We start from the raw sequence: 16,355 nt of genomic DNA on the forward strand, positions 1-16,355 counted from the left end.
GCCTGTTAAACCCCCCAGATCAGAAACAACACATAAGACAACAGCTTCACACTACGATAGAGATACAGCACTGCATGTTGGTGGAGGTGCTGTGAGCACTGATTACACTATCCAAAGTTGCTGTAGTAAGCATTAACAAGGGGGAAAAAAGGAGTTTTAGAAGGAATACAAACTCTTATTCCAGCTGAGTATCAACTGATCTCTGAGTATTGGGAGTTAGGAGGATAATTTTTCTGGAAGGAAGTCACCCCTTACACACCTTGTCCTGGGCTGAACTGAGCCTTTTGGGGTGGGGTGGAGTTGGGATTCAGCCTCATCTGTGGCACTTTAGTCTGCCTCCCCAGATGAAGGGGATGAGTACAGAAGTGATGCGTTGGGGATCATGTGACTAAGAACCAGACCTGCTAGGAGATATAAGGGCAGCCTGGGTTTTGTCAAGAGAAGGACTTCAGACAAAGTAGCTGTAAGCCTAAGTCCTTCATTAAAGAGTAAGACCGAGCCAGGAAAGGGCTAATAAGGAGAAAGTCTAGGTTGGTTGCACATAAAGGGGCCCCAAGAAGAAAAGTCAGAGTAGTTTGGGTTATGAGGCAATCAGTCCAATTGTGTAGGGTCCATTGGCTGGACTGATAGTAGAAGGTGGGTGCAAATTGTCCCTCCCTTCTCGCTACCTGTTGAGATGGTGTAATCCTCCTTATTAATAAAAGGAAGAAGGGATTGTTAAGAGCCCAAGTGGGAAAGCTGAGTTAATGAAAGGGCTGAAGGACAAATATGCCAGGTCCTGAGAAGAAGGGCTATGTCCAGAATGAGTCTGTGATAGGAAAATGGTTTTGTTTTCTTTGGAATTTAATTTAACTCCAGAAGTGGTGCAAGCTCTATGTCTTAGCTGGAGGGCTAAGTCACCGAGTGATGATTGTGCCTAAGAACCCCATATCAGCCTACAAGCTTGTAGATGATAGCAAAGAGAGGAAACTGAGGCAGTAGAGTGGTACCAGCCTAGGTAAGTCTCTGCTATACACTTACTGCAGGTTTTCTTAGATCTTCCCCTGAAGTACAAAAAATCTTAATTCTGGCATTTCCTAGCTTTTTGAGTATTTGATTTGCAATCCTGCCATTTTTTTATTGTAGTTTTTTGTATGTCATTTCAGTATAAAGTGGCGTTTTCTTGAAAGCAGGGTATTATACTACGTATCACTACATCAGGATTATAATTAAAGCTCTGACAATGCCTGTACAGAGCTCCTGGAAGGACTTATGCTTATTTAAGTACCTTATCTCAGGTCCCTATTAGATTGAAATACAAATACTACAAAAGCAGCTGACATACAACACTATAAAAACACATTTCAATGACATTTGCAAAAAGCACAGACCAGGCGTTCCTAAACTCTTTCACAGTGTAGGCCACTTTTTTAACACACAGGTTGTTTTGTGGCCCCCTCTCATTCAGAATCACATGCCCCATTCTCTGTCTCATTTGTGATCATGTAACACTCCTATGGCTACTTTGCTTGCAATGGAAAAGCATTTAATTTATTCTGAAATGTATTAAGGTGATTAAGCAGCTGGAAATAAAGTTAAATAGCACTGACTATTCTACCAGCAAACTTTCCATGGACCATACTTTGGGAGACTTTGCAATAGAGTAGGGTCCTCAGTAAGATATCTAGGTGTTGCTGGGAAGAGTCCTCAGAAGATTCCACCTGCTGCTGTGAGGACAGCATGTTGTATGCTGGGATAGAGAACGTCAGTATAGTTATCTCTATACAACTATGGGCTGTGTGTGTTTGAATCATAAACGTTCGATGGACTTTCCTGATTACACCTTTTAAATAATAAAATTAGATATTTTATAGTGCTCAGAGCCCCAAGTCAAGTTTTTTGTCTGCTAGGCACTTTACAAACACAGAGGTAACTATGTCCCCTCTCTTACATACACAAAAGAATAAGAATGGAAAATACATTGTAAAACATTATGGTGTTGCATATTAATTGCATGGTTTGCTAGAAATACTTCTCGTGTGAATCAATGGCTTTCTGAACTTATCAGTGTACGAATTACAAGCTCCACCCCAGCTGGGACGGTCCTTTTGGTTTTGTGACAGTAAATATTTAGTCAGAAGTGATCATGCAGACTAAAGTAATGGTAGGTTTGTGCTTCCGTTTGCAGTGTGCTTTTAAATGGTGGCAAAGCAAGACCATTTCCCACTTGCATTGATTCCTCCCCCTTCCTTACCCATGAGATGCAACATTCTGCACTACTATGTTATGAGGCTTGGCAATGGCCTTGCTAGTTGCTGTTGTGTTGTGAGTAATGTGCTTTGCTCTCATTTGCGTCTTCATAAACAACTAAAGATGTTGTCTTCTTCAGTAAACATGAACACAACCACGCGAAGAAAGGGAAGTTGAAGACTGGCAGAGGTGACATGATGAGCTGATTCCGAGTTTTTGTTTTTCCTCTCTGTCTTCATCCTTCATAGACAAATACGTCTCTGCTTTCTTTGCACTGCGTCCAGCTGCTATATGTAGCTCAACCAGTGCTTAATTTGTCCCAGGGCTTGCCAGGGCTGAACTCCAGCACCTCCAGGCTTGGCAGTTCATAGCTCTGGCGTTTCTGGGCTTGCTATGTCAATTATGAAAGTAGAAAAATTGCTTGAGCCCCGGGACCTCTTTTATTACAAATTAAGCACTGAGCTCAACCCATCCATTTTCTCTTCTACTCCCTGGGAGTGTGTATTTCATGCTTCAGAGTAACAGCCGTGTTAGTCTGTATTCGCAAAAAGAAAAGGAGTACTTGTGGCACCTTAGAGACTAACACATTTATTTGAGCATAAGCTTTCGTGAGCTACAGCTCACTTCATCGGATGCATACTGTGGAAAGTGTACAAGATCTTTTTACATACACACAAAGCATGAAAAAATACCTCCTCCCACCCCACTCTCCTGCTGGTAATAGCTTATCTAAAGTGATTATTGTTACAGCAGGAGAGTGGGGTGGGAGGAGATATTTTTTCATGCTTTGTGTGTATATAAAAAGATCTTGTACACTTTCCACAGTATGCATCCGATGAAGTGAGCTGTAGCTCACGAAAGCTTATGCTCAAATAAATTGGTTAGTCTCTACGGTGAAACAAGTACTCCTTTTCTTTTTGTATTTCATGCCTCTTCCAACCCCCTGGTTTTTTCCCTTCTACCTCTCATACTTCCTTTTCTTTGTAATAACAAAGAGGGAAGGATAAGTGGAAAAGAGAGAAATAAAGCAGGAAGAGGAAGTTCCTATGGCTAAGGGATTGTACTGAGACTCAGGAGAGTGGGGCACAGTTCCTGGCTATGCCATAGACTAGCTGGTTGTGCAACTCAAAGGTGGAATAAGCCAAACAGTAGCAGTATTCTCAGCTGGCCTCCTAGCTGTGGTTACTTATACTGGTCAGTTTATTTAGACCTATGGACTGCACTGAATTTCCTTTGGAAAGTTTGATTTGGGGCCACACTTTGGTGCTCATAATCATCCTCTGTTCAGCGATATTAAAAAAACAAAATTGTGACGAGTCCATTCTCCTTTTAGTTCACACTATCCTTACTACTCAGCCAGACTCACCCTGCATAAAGATCCATGACCATTCGGTATGTAGTGCCCCGGCATGTATTTAATAGCTCTCTCTTTTTCATTTAGAGGGCATCATGCTATCTGTCTCTTGGGCACCTAGTTATATTTTTGTTAAGTACACAACTTATTTTGGAAAACCATGTACAGTTCTCTTGCACATCTACAACCCTGCATATTGGGAATTATCACTCAACGTGCAGGCAAGTGTTAAAGGACAGAGGTGTTACTGAGGCTGGTACAACACAGGGGAACACCAGCTAGCTCTATTGAATGAGCGAGTATTAAAATGATGAACCAGTAAAAAAGAATCAAAGTGCTGTGAACAAAAAGAAAAATGTGTCTTGGGCAGCGAGTAAAGGAGGCTGGTGGAGACTCAGCCTCCCCAAACCTCTCCTAAAGCTCCCCACTACAGCCCTGGGACTGGGCTGGACTGTGGCAGGGCTCAGAGCTCCTCTGGGTAGCGTGGGGCCAGGGCTTGGGGCTCCTCTGCACTACTTCAGGTGCTGCAGTACTTCAGCTGGGGCTTGGGGCTGTTCTGGGCGCTGGTGAGCAGGCTGGAGCTTGGGGGGGTCAGAAGGGGAGGAGCAGGGTGAGGCCTTTGGTGGAAGGGGTGGGGCTGAGGGCTAGACACCCTGAACAGGGAGTGCACATGCCACCCAGGAAAATTGTAATAAAAAACACGTAAAAGCAAAGACCAGCTAATATTTCAAAATATGCAAAATATTAGGAGACTCTTTTTATAATGAATTTATCTTAGTCAATTTTTGCTGTTCCTTTCCATTTTTTTTTTTGCATGTGTTTGGATTTACTTACCTATTAAACCTATGAATTGTTTCTGTGGGTAGGAGCAATTATCTCGTTTGCCAATAGGTGTCACTATTGTTGTATTCTTGTTATACAGTTGAACTGGTCACTTTTATTTATGTATATAAAGGCTGGTGAGAACTACATAATGTCCTGTCATGACAGCTAAAAATGTTATACGGCATTCTTTCAAATATTAATGAGGATCAAGATAAAACCACTATAAGAGTAAATGTGCATGTATTATGCAAACTTTGGCCAGGATGTTTGCATAGAAGGTAGCAGACTTACATCCCACAATCCTCTTGTTTTGAGTGCATGCCTCCCCTTGTAAGAATCACCATCTCTGGAGCTTTCATTATTATTTAGCAGCAGCCAGGTTGCCAATTTAGGTTCCTGGAGGTTCCGTCACGTGACATGATCTTTAATTAAAGATCAATCTTTTAATTCCTGGAGACTCCAGGACAATCCTGGAGGGTAGGCAACCCTAGACCCTATCTTGCTAGGTGATGTACAAACAAAGAATCTCTGCTCCAAAGAGCTTGTTACAATCAGAGACCCTGACCTTGGCCAGGTTTACGCCCCTGTTTAACTTTACAGGCGACAAGCCATTCCATAGGGCTGTTTGCAGTGCATAAAGTTAAACGCTTGCTTAAGTGCTTGCAGGTTTGAGACCTACAGACAAGCCCTAAGAGATGGGTGACGCAAGTGGGGGCAGGGATGGGGCAGTTAAAGTACAAGCGTCGCTTAGCATAGGCTAGCTGAGTGAACGGTTTGTAGCAAATCACTAGCGGCTACCGCAGAAGTGCCTGGTGTGCTGGGGTCATGTTCCCTCAGTAGGACGGCCTGGCTGTTTCTCTTCCGTCGGATGTTGCTTTGTCAGCATTGAAGTGACTGTCGGGTTTGATCTATTACTTATTTGTTTGGATTTTTATAGCAGCAATCTGTCTCTTGGCACTTCACAAAATTTAATATAATAATAAATACAAGCATTCTAATATATTAACTAATTTGCTGCATGAAATTCCCACCTCAGCCCCGCCCCCCGCCACCTAGCTCACCAACCCATCGTTTCAGCAGATACAATAATATTTGCAGAATAGAACTTCTTTGTCAGGCAGTTATGTGGATCATTGTAGGAGGTCTTCTGGGTTGATCATTGCAGGAGGTCTTCTGCTGCTCACTACAGAAGGCACGTCCACTGCGCAGGACTTGACTGATCCGAACGTGGGGGAGAAGAAGACTCTTTACTTCACGGGATCAGATGGGCTTTTCCTTTTGCTGTAGTTGACTGGATTTGTGATGATTCTCTTGCTACTGACATTCCAGTATCCAGCCCTTGACCTTGATATGTCTTTGGTTAGTAGGAAATTTTTGGTAGTGCGAAAGAAGGGATTATCTAGGACAGGGATCGGCAATGTTTGTCACGCGACCCGCCAGGATAAGCCCCCTGGTGGGCCGGGCTGGTTTGTTTACCTGCCGCGTCCACAGGTTCGGCTGTTCGCGGCTCCCACTGGCTGCGGTTTGCCGCTGCAGGCCAATGGGGGCTGCGGGAAGTGGTGTGGGATGAGGGATGTGCTGGCCGCGGCTTCACACAGCTCCCATTGGCCTGCAGCTGCAAACTGTGGCCAGTGGGAGCTGTGATCGGCCAAACCTGCAGATGTGACAGGTAAACAAACTAGCCCGGCCCACCAGGGAGCTTACCCTGGTGGGCTGCGTGCCAAACATTGCCAATCCCTGATCTAGGAATTGATCATATGTGGCTCTTGATAGTAGTCTCCTTTGGTTTTTACAAGATAGGTATTGGTATGCAAAGTCTTGCAAGGAAGTATTGGAAGCTCAGATAAAACTGTTACTTGCTTATACTTATAGAAGTGACTGCTTTAGTGATTGACATACTTTTCTGTAGTTATATCCTTGCTCTCTTTTTCCATAGATATTAAAGTGGGATATCAGTATCATTATCCCCTGTTTACAGATGGGGAAACTGAGACAGCTCGGTGATGCTGACTTGCTTAAGGTCACCAAGTCGGCCTGGGCAGAATCAGGAATAGAACTCAAGTATCTGGACTTCCCATGCAGTGCTTTATTTATTACACCATGCTGCCTTAAAGCTACAGAATATTATAAATTGAACTCATTTGCTGCTCTGACTACAACTAGAGCCCACCGTATAATGGTCATAACTACGCATTTATCTTGATTAATTTAAAAAAGCTTTTTAAAAAGTTCATAAGTGGATATTTGCATTTGTAATAGTCACTTCACTTCTAGCCCTGTGTCACTGGTAGCATACGGTCATGTTAATTGAAGTGGGAGTAGGATAGGATTTTGCTTCGTAACTTACTATAGCAATAGTATGCCCGTATTAGTCTATAGTGTAGATAATGGCACTTGCACAATAACTGGAAGCTTGATGCTGCATCCCTCCAACTTTCTATGCCAGCACTTGCACTTGTGCAGTTGGTACCTTACAATGCCACTTAGGGTACAGTAGAACCTCAGAGTTACAAACACTGTGGCAATGGACATTGTTCGTAACTCTGAAAGTTCATGACTCTGAATAAAACATTATGGTTCTTTCAAAAGTTTACAGCTGAGCAGTGACTTAATACAGCTTAATTAATAAAACTTAACTATGCAGAAGAAAAATGCTGCTTTTCCATAATTTTTTTTAGTAGTTTATATTTAACACAGTACTGTACCGTATTTGCTTTTTTCCCCTCTGCTGCTGCCTGATTGTGTACTTCTGGTTCCAAATGAGGTGTGTGGTGGACGGGTCAGTTCATGACTCTGGTGTTCGTAACTCTGGGGTTCTACTGTAGTGGGTTGAGAGTAAACAACATACTGTGCATGCACAAATCTATGATTTCTGATCTCCTCCTCTACCCTCCCAGTGAGTCGTGATTGTGCTCCTCACTCAGGAGAACTATGCATATGCACAATACAAAACTCTTTAATGTGTGTCACGTGTTATTTGAGGGCAAAAAAGTCACTCTTGAACTACAGGATTTTTTTCATAACTTCTTGACTCAAAAAGATTCTCACATGTAGAATCTAACTCAGATTTGGGTTGAGGCCATGGATGTGATGTTCCAGGCCAAAAGGAACACTTTTGGAAGAACTGAAATTGGGTGTTCACACTGGAAATACCTTCTCAGCGTGACTTACTGCTGAAGCCCATGATTGGATAGGTGAACTCAACCTTGCCAGCTCCCATGATTGTATTGGTGAGGCTCATGGTCTTCAGTATCTGTCTTAAGCCCCAGCTTCTGGAAGGAGACGATTACACGAGAATCTCAGCTTTCACTGAAAGAAAAGGGTTTCTAGTGCTCATGTTTGTGGAGTAGAGTTTGAAATGTGACCTAAGTGCAACCTCAAAGCTAAAAAAGTAGGTGCCAAATACAAACAGCCCCAACTATTGTTTCTTTGTAAACCTCACGGCTTGTTTTTGGATGTGGGGGTGGGGGGCTGACTCGTGATAGTTTGAGTGCTGGGGGTTGTCTGTACTTTCTCTCCTTACACTTCAAGCTGAGATATATTTCAATATACTTTGAAGCTTGGTCGAGTTTTCTTTACAGAATAAGTGACTTTTATGATGATATAAATAGTTGAGCACTCAAAACTGTGGTAGGTGCGTCCTAGAAACAAAGTCCTTTTCCTCCAAAGAGCTTACACGTGAATGCCTCCATCCTGCAGGTTACTCTATGTAGGAAGACCCCTGAGACGACAGGGAATGCCACTGACTTCAGTGAGGCAGTGCATGGCTGTGTCTATGCAGTGTAATTTGCACATGACAGATGAACGTCAGATTTTTGTGGCGAAGCGGGAGAGCTGGGAAAGAATATGTAATTGGTCACAGGCATGTACATAGTCTGGTCCTTTTCCAGTAAGAGTGTGGAAGAGGAGAGAGGGGCAGGCTGTACACCATCTCTCTTCTCATAGGTGACAGAGAAGAAGTGAGTGAAGAGGAGGACAGGCTTAGGGAGGCCTTCCATGCATAACTGGGAGCAAAAAAGACCTAAAGTGTCTTAGGGGGAATTGTGGTGTGGTCCTGGTTCATTACTGGTCCTGAAAGGCCAGCTAACCACCTGGAGCATGGGCCAGGCCTGATTAAAGATGAAGCCCAGATGGGAAAGGTGCTAGCTGGGGAAGGGAGCTACAAGGAAAGAGGGAAAAAACAGTGCAGTACCTGTGTGTGCAGTAGAGAGGGGATCCCAGAGATATATAGAGAAACCACCTGACAAAGGGCAGGACCTGGACTGCCCAGGGAGGCATTCAGCTGAAGAGGAGCACCAGGAGGAAATTCCCACTCTGGGATCAGCCCTGATGGGAGAAGGCAGCCTAGGAGAAGACCTTGGGGAATGGACATGAAAGAAGGCCAACTACAAGTGGAAGTGGAGGAGCCAGAGTAGAGGCAAGTCTCCTGGGAGATAACTCTTGAGAGTCAGTGTCCTGCAGAAGAATGGAGATCCAGGAAAGATCCAGGATGGTTTACAAGTTTAAGCCTGAGGGAGAGGCCAGAAACTGCTTTCATTGTGGTTTGTGTGTCACTTTTCAATGTGGTTCAGACACCAAGGGAAGGCTGCGGGCCCACTATTCTGGCGAAGAAAGGAACGGAAGAGGAGGTCTGAAGGGGCAGAGGATGTGATATTGATGACCAGTGGTGGGACACTGTTTGGGATACTGCTAACTTGGCAGGGGAGAGATGTTAAAGCGATCTGGCCAGAAGGTTGAGTCAGAAGAAGAGGGGCCCATTCCAGGACTGTAGTTGCTATCAGTAGGGGGTTTGAGATGAGAGCCTGCTATGCCAAGCTCATCCAGGAGAGGGAGCTCCAGTCCATTCTTCCACAGGGTCCCCATATTAAATGCCACTTCTGAGTATGTTGACACTAACTACTGTGTTCCTTGATTTCCCCAGCTGTAAAATTGCTATGGATAATGCCGCTGTAACATGCTTTCAGACCTGGGATAAAAGATGCAAAGTTTTAGTAGGACATACCAACACATTTCAAATTTGACATCTCTCTTAAACGACTCATTTTCTTTTTGAACTTTCTTAACAAGGGTTCTAGAATCCTCCTTAGATATGTGCTGTATCTCTTGGACTTCAGCAACAACAAATGCCCACGACTTTGGCTCAGAAATGTCAACTTTCATGATTGTTGACCCCAAGTATTCAAAGATGAGTTAGGCCCCCCAAAATCATGAGATTGTTTACAAATATTAAATTTGGAGTTCATTTTCTTTTCTTTCAGGTTTCTGAAGCTTCAGGGTGGCTCCTCTGTTCATGGTTCCAAGCTTTTCTCCACAACCAGGAGGAATAAAAGCTTTTTTAAAATGAAAGCGGAGACTTTCAAATTCATATGATTCCCAGAACTGGGGCCAGAAAAAACAGACATGTGCAAACATGTAGCCAAGCATTTCCACATTTTTTTTCTTTCTGATATCCCTTGTTCTGGGAATCATAGGGATCTGAAAAATCTCAGCTTTCATTTTGTTCTGCGATGTGCTGCCGGCTCACATGCAGGCAGGTTGGACTTCAGCCACTCCACAGCCTTCGCCAAAAAATATGGAACTAATGTGAGGTAAGCAAAAATGCAGTTCGTCTAAACTGTTTTGTTCAGAAGCCTTCAGGTAGAAACTGACGGCAGGACTGATGCTGCACTGAAAGCAAACTTCCTGTTGTTTTTGGGGTGGTGATACATTTCCATCACGTGGAGTCTTCAAATCGAGACTTGACATCTTTCTAAAAGAGATTTCATTGAATCACAAGTTTATTGGGCTTGATATAGATATTGTTGTCAAAGTTCTGCGACCTGTGGTATGCATGAGGTCAGATTCGATGGTCATAGTCGTCTCTCTTGACTTTAAAATCTGAACCACAATCCACTAGTTCCCCAATGAGCTGGCCGATTTACACCAGCTGAGGATCTGGCTCTATGAACCTATGCTATGATGCAATATCAAACTCCAGTCTAGAAGATTTTCCCCCCCTCTTGAATTGCAGTGATTGTGCAGTGTGGGTTACAAGGCATGAAGGTGACTTTGCCAGGAGCTCCTGCTTTTGAGTAATCTGTTCTGAATGCTTTTTAAACAAAGGAGGTTGTTACTTCCCACAGCAAACATGCACAAAAAACAGAATAATCCAATGAAGCTGGCAGTGAGATGTGTGGCTGACTCAGAGGGTTTTTTTTCTCTTTAAATACAGTTCAGAGAAAATATCTTGCTTATTCAACTACACCAAACACCTTATTTGCATGCTAAAGAATAGCCTGGGGCAAATGGTGAATTAATTACCCTTTCCAGTGACTGAATTAAGTGGCTATCATGTTAATCCTTTGCATTTTTAACTGAGGAAATGTTAGCTGTACCCTTGAAGGATTAGCAGTGCAAATGTAGTCCGTGTCTGAAAGAATTACTCTATGCCACCTATGTGAGCTTCGGTGTGTTCTCTCCCTGAACTAAAGTTGCACACAACACCAGGCCCATCTGGTTATCTTTCACTGTTAAAAGAAAAGGAGTACTTGTGGCATCTTAGAGACTAACCAATTTATTTGAGCATAAGCTTTCGTGAGCTACAGCTCACTTCATCGGATGCATACTGTGGAAAGTGTAGAACCAATTTATTTGAGCATAAGCTTTTGTGAGCTACAGCTCACTTCATTGGATGCATACTGTGGAAAGTGTAGAACCAATTTATTTGAGCATAAGCTTTCGTGAGCTACAGCTCACTTCATCGGATGCATACTGTGGAAAGTGTACACAGTATGTGTACACACTACACTTTCCACAGTATGCATCCGATGAAGTGAGCTGTAGCTCACGAAAGCTTATGCTCAAATAAATTGGTTAGTCTCTAAGGTGCCACCAGTACTCCTTTTCTTTTTGCGAATACAGACTAACACGGCTGTTACTCTGAAATCTTTCACTGTTGTAACCCTGGTCCTCTCATGCTCTCCCTACTCCTGCAAGTGTCTGTCATTCTTGCTATATAAAGCCTAACTTAACTGTCAGGCCTCCAGGGTGTGGAGTTGTCATTTGATGTGTTTGTAAAGAACCTTGTGTACCCACAGAGCTCAACGAATAAAGAGAAAGCACTCATTCATAACCAAAGAAGTCTTATATGGTTTCACTAGCTAGCGCTGATGGGCTGACCATCTGATAACAGTGCATAGGTGCTGGAATTAGGATTGCGGGGGGTGCTGCAGCACCCCCTGGATTGAAGTGGTTTCCCTTACATACGGGGTTTATACTTTGGTTCAGTGGCTCTCAGCACCCCCACTATACAAATTGTTCCAGCACCCCTGGAACAGTGTTTAGAAAATCATGTGCTTGCCTAGGCCGACCTATTATCAAATAGCTTCCAATGCATGCAGACATAGAGGGCACAAGCCCTGTCCTGAAGATCTTCCAATCTTAAAAGAAAGAGTGCGGAAAGTTGAAGCAACATATGAACAAAATGGTCTGGTGTATATAAATGAGCGACTAGGAGGTACTTAAATAGCTAACAAAAGATCCCATGCCCAGGGGACTAGCTCCCAAATGCAATTCACACGTAGGCCAGGAAGCAGTGCACCCCTATCAGGTATGCTAGTTGTGGTGCTTCCATCCTAAAAAGTAAGGATGCCCAAGGGGTTAGGGCGCTAGCCTGGCATTGAGAAGACCCAGCTTCAGTTTTCTGCTCTGATACTGAAATCAATGGACATGAGATGCCTAAATGCCTTTGGAAAATCTTAATATGTCTGTGCCTCAAAACCCTGCCTGTAAAATAGCACTTCCTTACATCATAGGATACATGCACTTAAAAAGTAAAGATACTATAATAATAGGATTACTTAAATACTGGTATATTAAAGAAATATATGCCATACAATCCTTGTATGACCTAACACAGTGGCTCTCAACCTTTCCAGACTACTGTACCCCTTTTCAGGAGTCTAATTTGTCTTGCATACCCCAAGTTATACCCCACTTAAAAACTACTTGCTTACAAAAGCACATAAATGTACAAAAGTGTCACAGCACGCTATTACTGAAAAATTGCTAACTTTCTCATGTTTACCATATCATTACAAAATAAATTGATTTGGAATATAAATATTGTACTTACTTTTCAGTGTATAGTGTATAGAGCTGTAGAAGCAAGTCATTGTCTGTATGAAATTTTAGTTTGTAATGACTTTGCTAGTGCTTTTTATGTAGCCTGTTGTAAAACTAGGCAAATAAAGATTAATTGTTTGTACCCCTGGAAGACCTCTGCGTACCCCCAGAGATACACATACCTCTGGTTGAGAACATGGTTTCTAAGGGGCAGATCCTACCAGTGTTGATGTCAATGGTGGTTTTTGACCTTGACTGCAAGGAGCCCAGTATTGGACCTTTTTGTTGTATATAAAATAACTCCCTAATTCTGTGAATTAATTCATGAAGTTGCAAAAATGCCCTGCTGTATCCGTCAGATTCATCACTTAGTGGCTCAGGGATAATTTGGATAAGCAAGATATACAACTGACTTGTTGACATGCCCATTTGACATGACAAGGTTCCAAGATGCTGGGAGTATAAAGAAATGTCTCAACCGCTCATTAACCAGAATACACCTTTAAAATGAAATGAGTGCAGAATAACTATTCATATATTTTGGCATATTAAAGATGAAATTATATTTGTTAAGTTAAATGGTGGTGATTTCAGGATAGTCACGCACAACACTGTCATACTACATATATTTCTAGAAGATTAAAAGAGCCTCCAGTTATCTATACTACTATTGCTTGGAAGTCTGTCTTTCCTTATGCACTTGGCTTGTGTCTGGACAACCATTACATACTGCAGAGTATAACAAAATATTCCTTGACACTTTGTTTAGCTAAATGACAAAGGAAATAATGTAGAATGGTTTATGGCAGTGGTTCTCAACTCTGGTCCACTGCTTGTTCAGGGAAAGCCCCTGGCGCGCCGGGCTGGTTTGTTTACCTGCCGCGTCTTCAGGTTCGGCCGATCGCGGCTCCCACTGGCTGCAGTTTGCTGCTCTAGGCCAATGAGGGCTACGGGAAGTGGCTCGGGCCAAGGGATGTGCTGGCCACCCTTCCTGCAGCTCCCATTGGCCTGGAGCGGCAAACTGCAGCCAGTGGGAGCCGCGATCAGCCGAACTTGCGGATGCGGTAGGTAAACAAACCGGCCCGGCCCCTCCAGGGGCTTTCCCTGAACGAGCGGCGGCCCTAGTTTGAGAACCACAGTTCTAGTCCTTTCCATGAACCTGGTTCTAGGGCTATAAAAAAGAATAGATCACTGGGCTAAATTCTGCTCTCCATTTCCCTGCCATGAATTCAGAGAAATTTTATGCTACTTTGGATTTACACTGATGTAAAAGAGCAGTATTTGGCCACTATGTTGGTATAGGTTTTTATAACTAAATTACAAACACCATGAAAAAGATCTATTCTGCCGATGAGGAAGAATAAACTTTCAGCCAAATGCAGCTGCTTCTGATCTTTCCTTTGCTGCTTGTGGGACTATCACTTTGTAAAGAGCAGTCCCCCTCACCAAGATTCCTACTTGTCCTGGTACAGAAATCTGTGAGCTCTCATGGAAAATCTGTGTTTTCTGGGATCAGCCTGCCTTTCTATGTGGGAATGGAGATGTAAACGCTGCTCTATACAAACTTTGTATGCTGCTTTGGGAGTTTAGCTAAATGACAAAGGAAATAATGTAGAATGGTTTATGGCAGTGGTTCTCAACTCTGGTCCACTGCTTTTTCAGGGAAAGCCCCTGGCGCGTTTGGGTTTGAATACCTTGTGTGATGGGATCTTTCTAGGTGCTTTATTCCATTTTATGATGGGTCTTTAAATCTGATTCAGCAATATCGAGGAAGGCATCTATGATCTTCTTTAAGCAGCTTACCACCAGTGTGACTAGTTATAGCAAAACCTTGACTTGGAAAAGAGTCACAAGCATAACCTATGTGTAATCCAACATTCAGGGCCTCCAGACAGTGAGGATCTTTGCTAACAGGCAATCGGAGGGGGATTTTTGTTTTCCACCTAGTGGGTTTTGAGCTGTCTTTACTCATAGTGCTATGAAAAACAACAAAGCAGTGACAGGCATTCAAGAAGAATGAGAGGTACAATGCACAAAGGCACCCAAGTCTAGTGCTAGCGCAGACAGGCTTGCTTTGTCAGGGAATGCCTCATTCTGGTAAGGAATAGCACCCTTTTTACAAAAGTTTTACAACATTATGTAAAACCTGACTGGCATAGGATCAGGATTTGAGTTAACTCCTTTCCTCTTCCTTCAAGTTATTGATGTAGCTATTCTCAAACTCTGACCCTTGTTTCCTGACCCTTTTTGTAGTGTGGCAGTGACCTTAATTATGGCTGATGCAGATCACTCTTTCCTGGAGGGAATCTATCATTCCCCCACAACCAGGAGCCCTTCCTGATCCAGTAGATATGCTCGTCCCCATGCAGCTCTGCTCTCTGGTGCTGGTTCCTGACTTGAGCTCTGGTTAGGTAGTACGTGGTGTAAAAAGGAGGGTCCCATTGTTCGGTGCAGGTGGGGAGGGCAGCAACAGGAAGGCAAGTGTTGGCTAGGAAAGTGTGCTTGTTTAGGGAGTGGAGGAAAAAACGCACAGCGGGATGAGGAGCTGCAGATGGGTGTTTCATCTTCCTGTCCACATCAAACCTAGAGGCTAGTGATATTCATCTTCAGCTTTCTCACTGGGTCATGGCATGCATTTAAACATATGCCATGAAACAAATAAAAATACAACCGCTGGTATCTTTCAAAGTTAGGTTTCCAACAGCCTTAGGGCATGTCTACACGCACAGCGCTGCAGCTGTACTGATTCAGCGTGTCTGGTGAAGACGCTCTATGCCCACGGGAGAGCGCTCTCCCGTCAGCATAATAAACCCACCTCTGTGAAACTCTCCCGCCGACATAGCGCTGGGCACATGAGCACTTATGTCTGCGTAACTGATGTCGCTCAGGAAGGTAGTTTATTCAGACGCCCTAGTAACAAGGTATGCTGATATAGGCTGCAGTGTAGACGTCTTGTTCAGGTGTGATGATGACACAGTGCATCTATGCTAGTGTCCCTATCTCGTCTGTGGGTGCATTCTTTCAGGATCTGCTTTAAGACTAAGGATTTGTTTCCTCCCCTCACCCCAGGGCAATCCAGCACTGGATCTCCCTTGCTCCCTAGACCTAAACTGACCCATATGCCAGAGAAGTTCTCACTTGCCTAGGGCAGGGATTCATGATGTATCCAGTCTAGTCTAAGAGGAATCCCTCTTATCTTCACATGCTTTTAAGCATTTGTTTTTAATCCCCTTCACTATGAATCTCAACAACACGTGATTTTTTTGTAATTCCTCATAGATGTAATGAATTATATTATTTCCTGTGTGCGTTCTAATTTCCTGTCCCCACCAAGAAGTAGCTAGGCAGGCAGCAATGCTACTTGGCATGTAGGGCACTAGCATGCCAAGGATTTCCCTTTGGAAGCTTTGCTCTTTTCTGTCATCTTAAGAACTAGCTGTGGAACAGTCTTTGTAACGTCTCAGATGCAATAACAGTAAAACTGTCTCCCGCACATTGTGCTATTCTCCACATGTCTCAAAAGACTTTTGCTGTCTCGTGCTTTTACTACTGTTAATGTTCTACAGCCATTCCCCACTCTGTCTGATGGGTGTTCCCATGGAGAGGAAGTGGAGATCTCTATTCAATTCAATGTTGTTTTCCTCAGGATGTCCTTCTGAGGTTCACCAATACATAGTTAGTTCTGCCTTTTAAACCAAGCAAGTATATCACAAGTTATTTTGGCACTCTGCTGGTGTAATTAATAATCTGCAGAACTACTGTATCATTACTATATGCCACTACTAAAAATATAACTATTTGAGAGACAAGGTGGATGAGGTAATACCTCCTATTGGACCAACTT

Source organism: Chelonia mydas, chromosome 1 (genome assembly GCF_015237465.2).
Source record: "Chelonia mydas isolate rCheMyd1 chromosome 1, rCheMyd1.pri.v2, whole genome shotgun sequence".
NCBI lineage: Eukaryota > Metazoa > Chordata > Testudines > Cheloniidae > Chelonia > Chelonia mydas.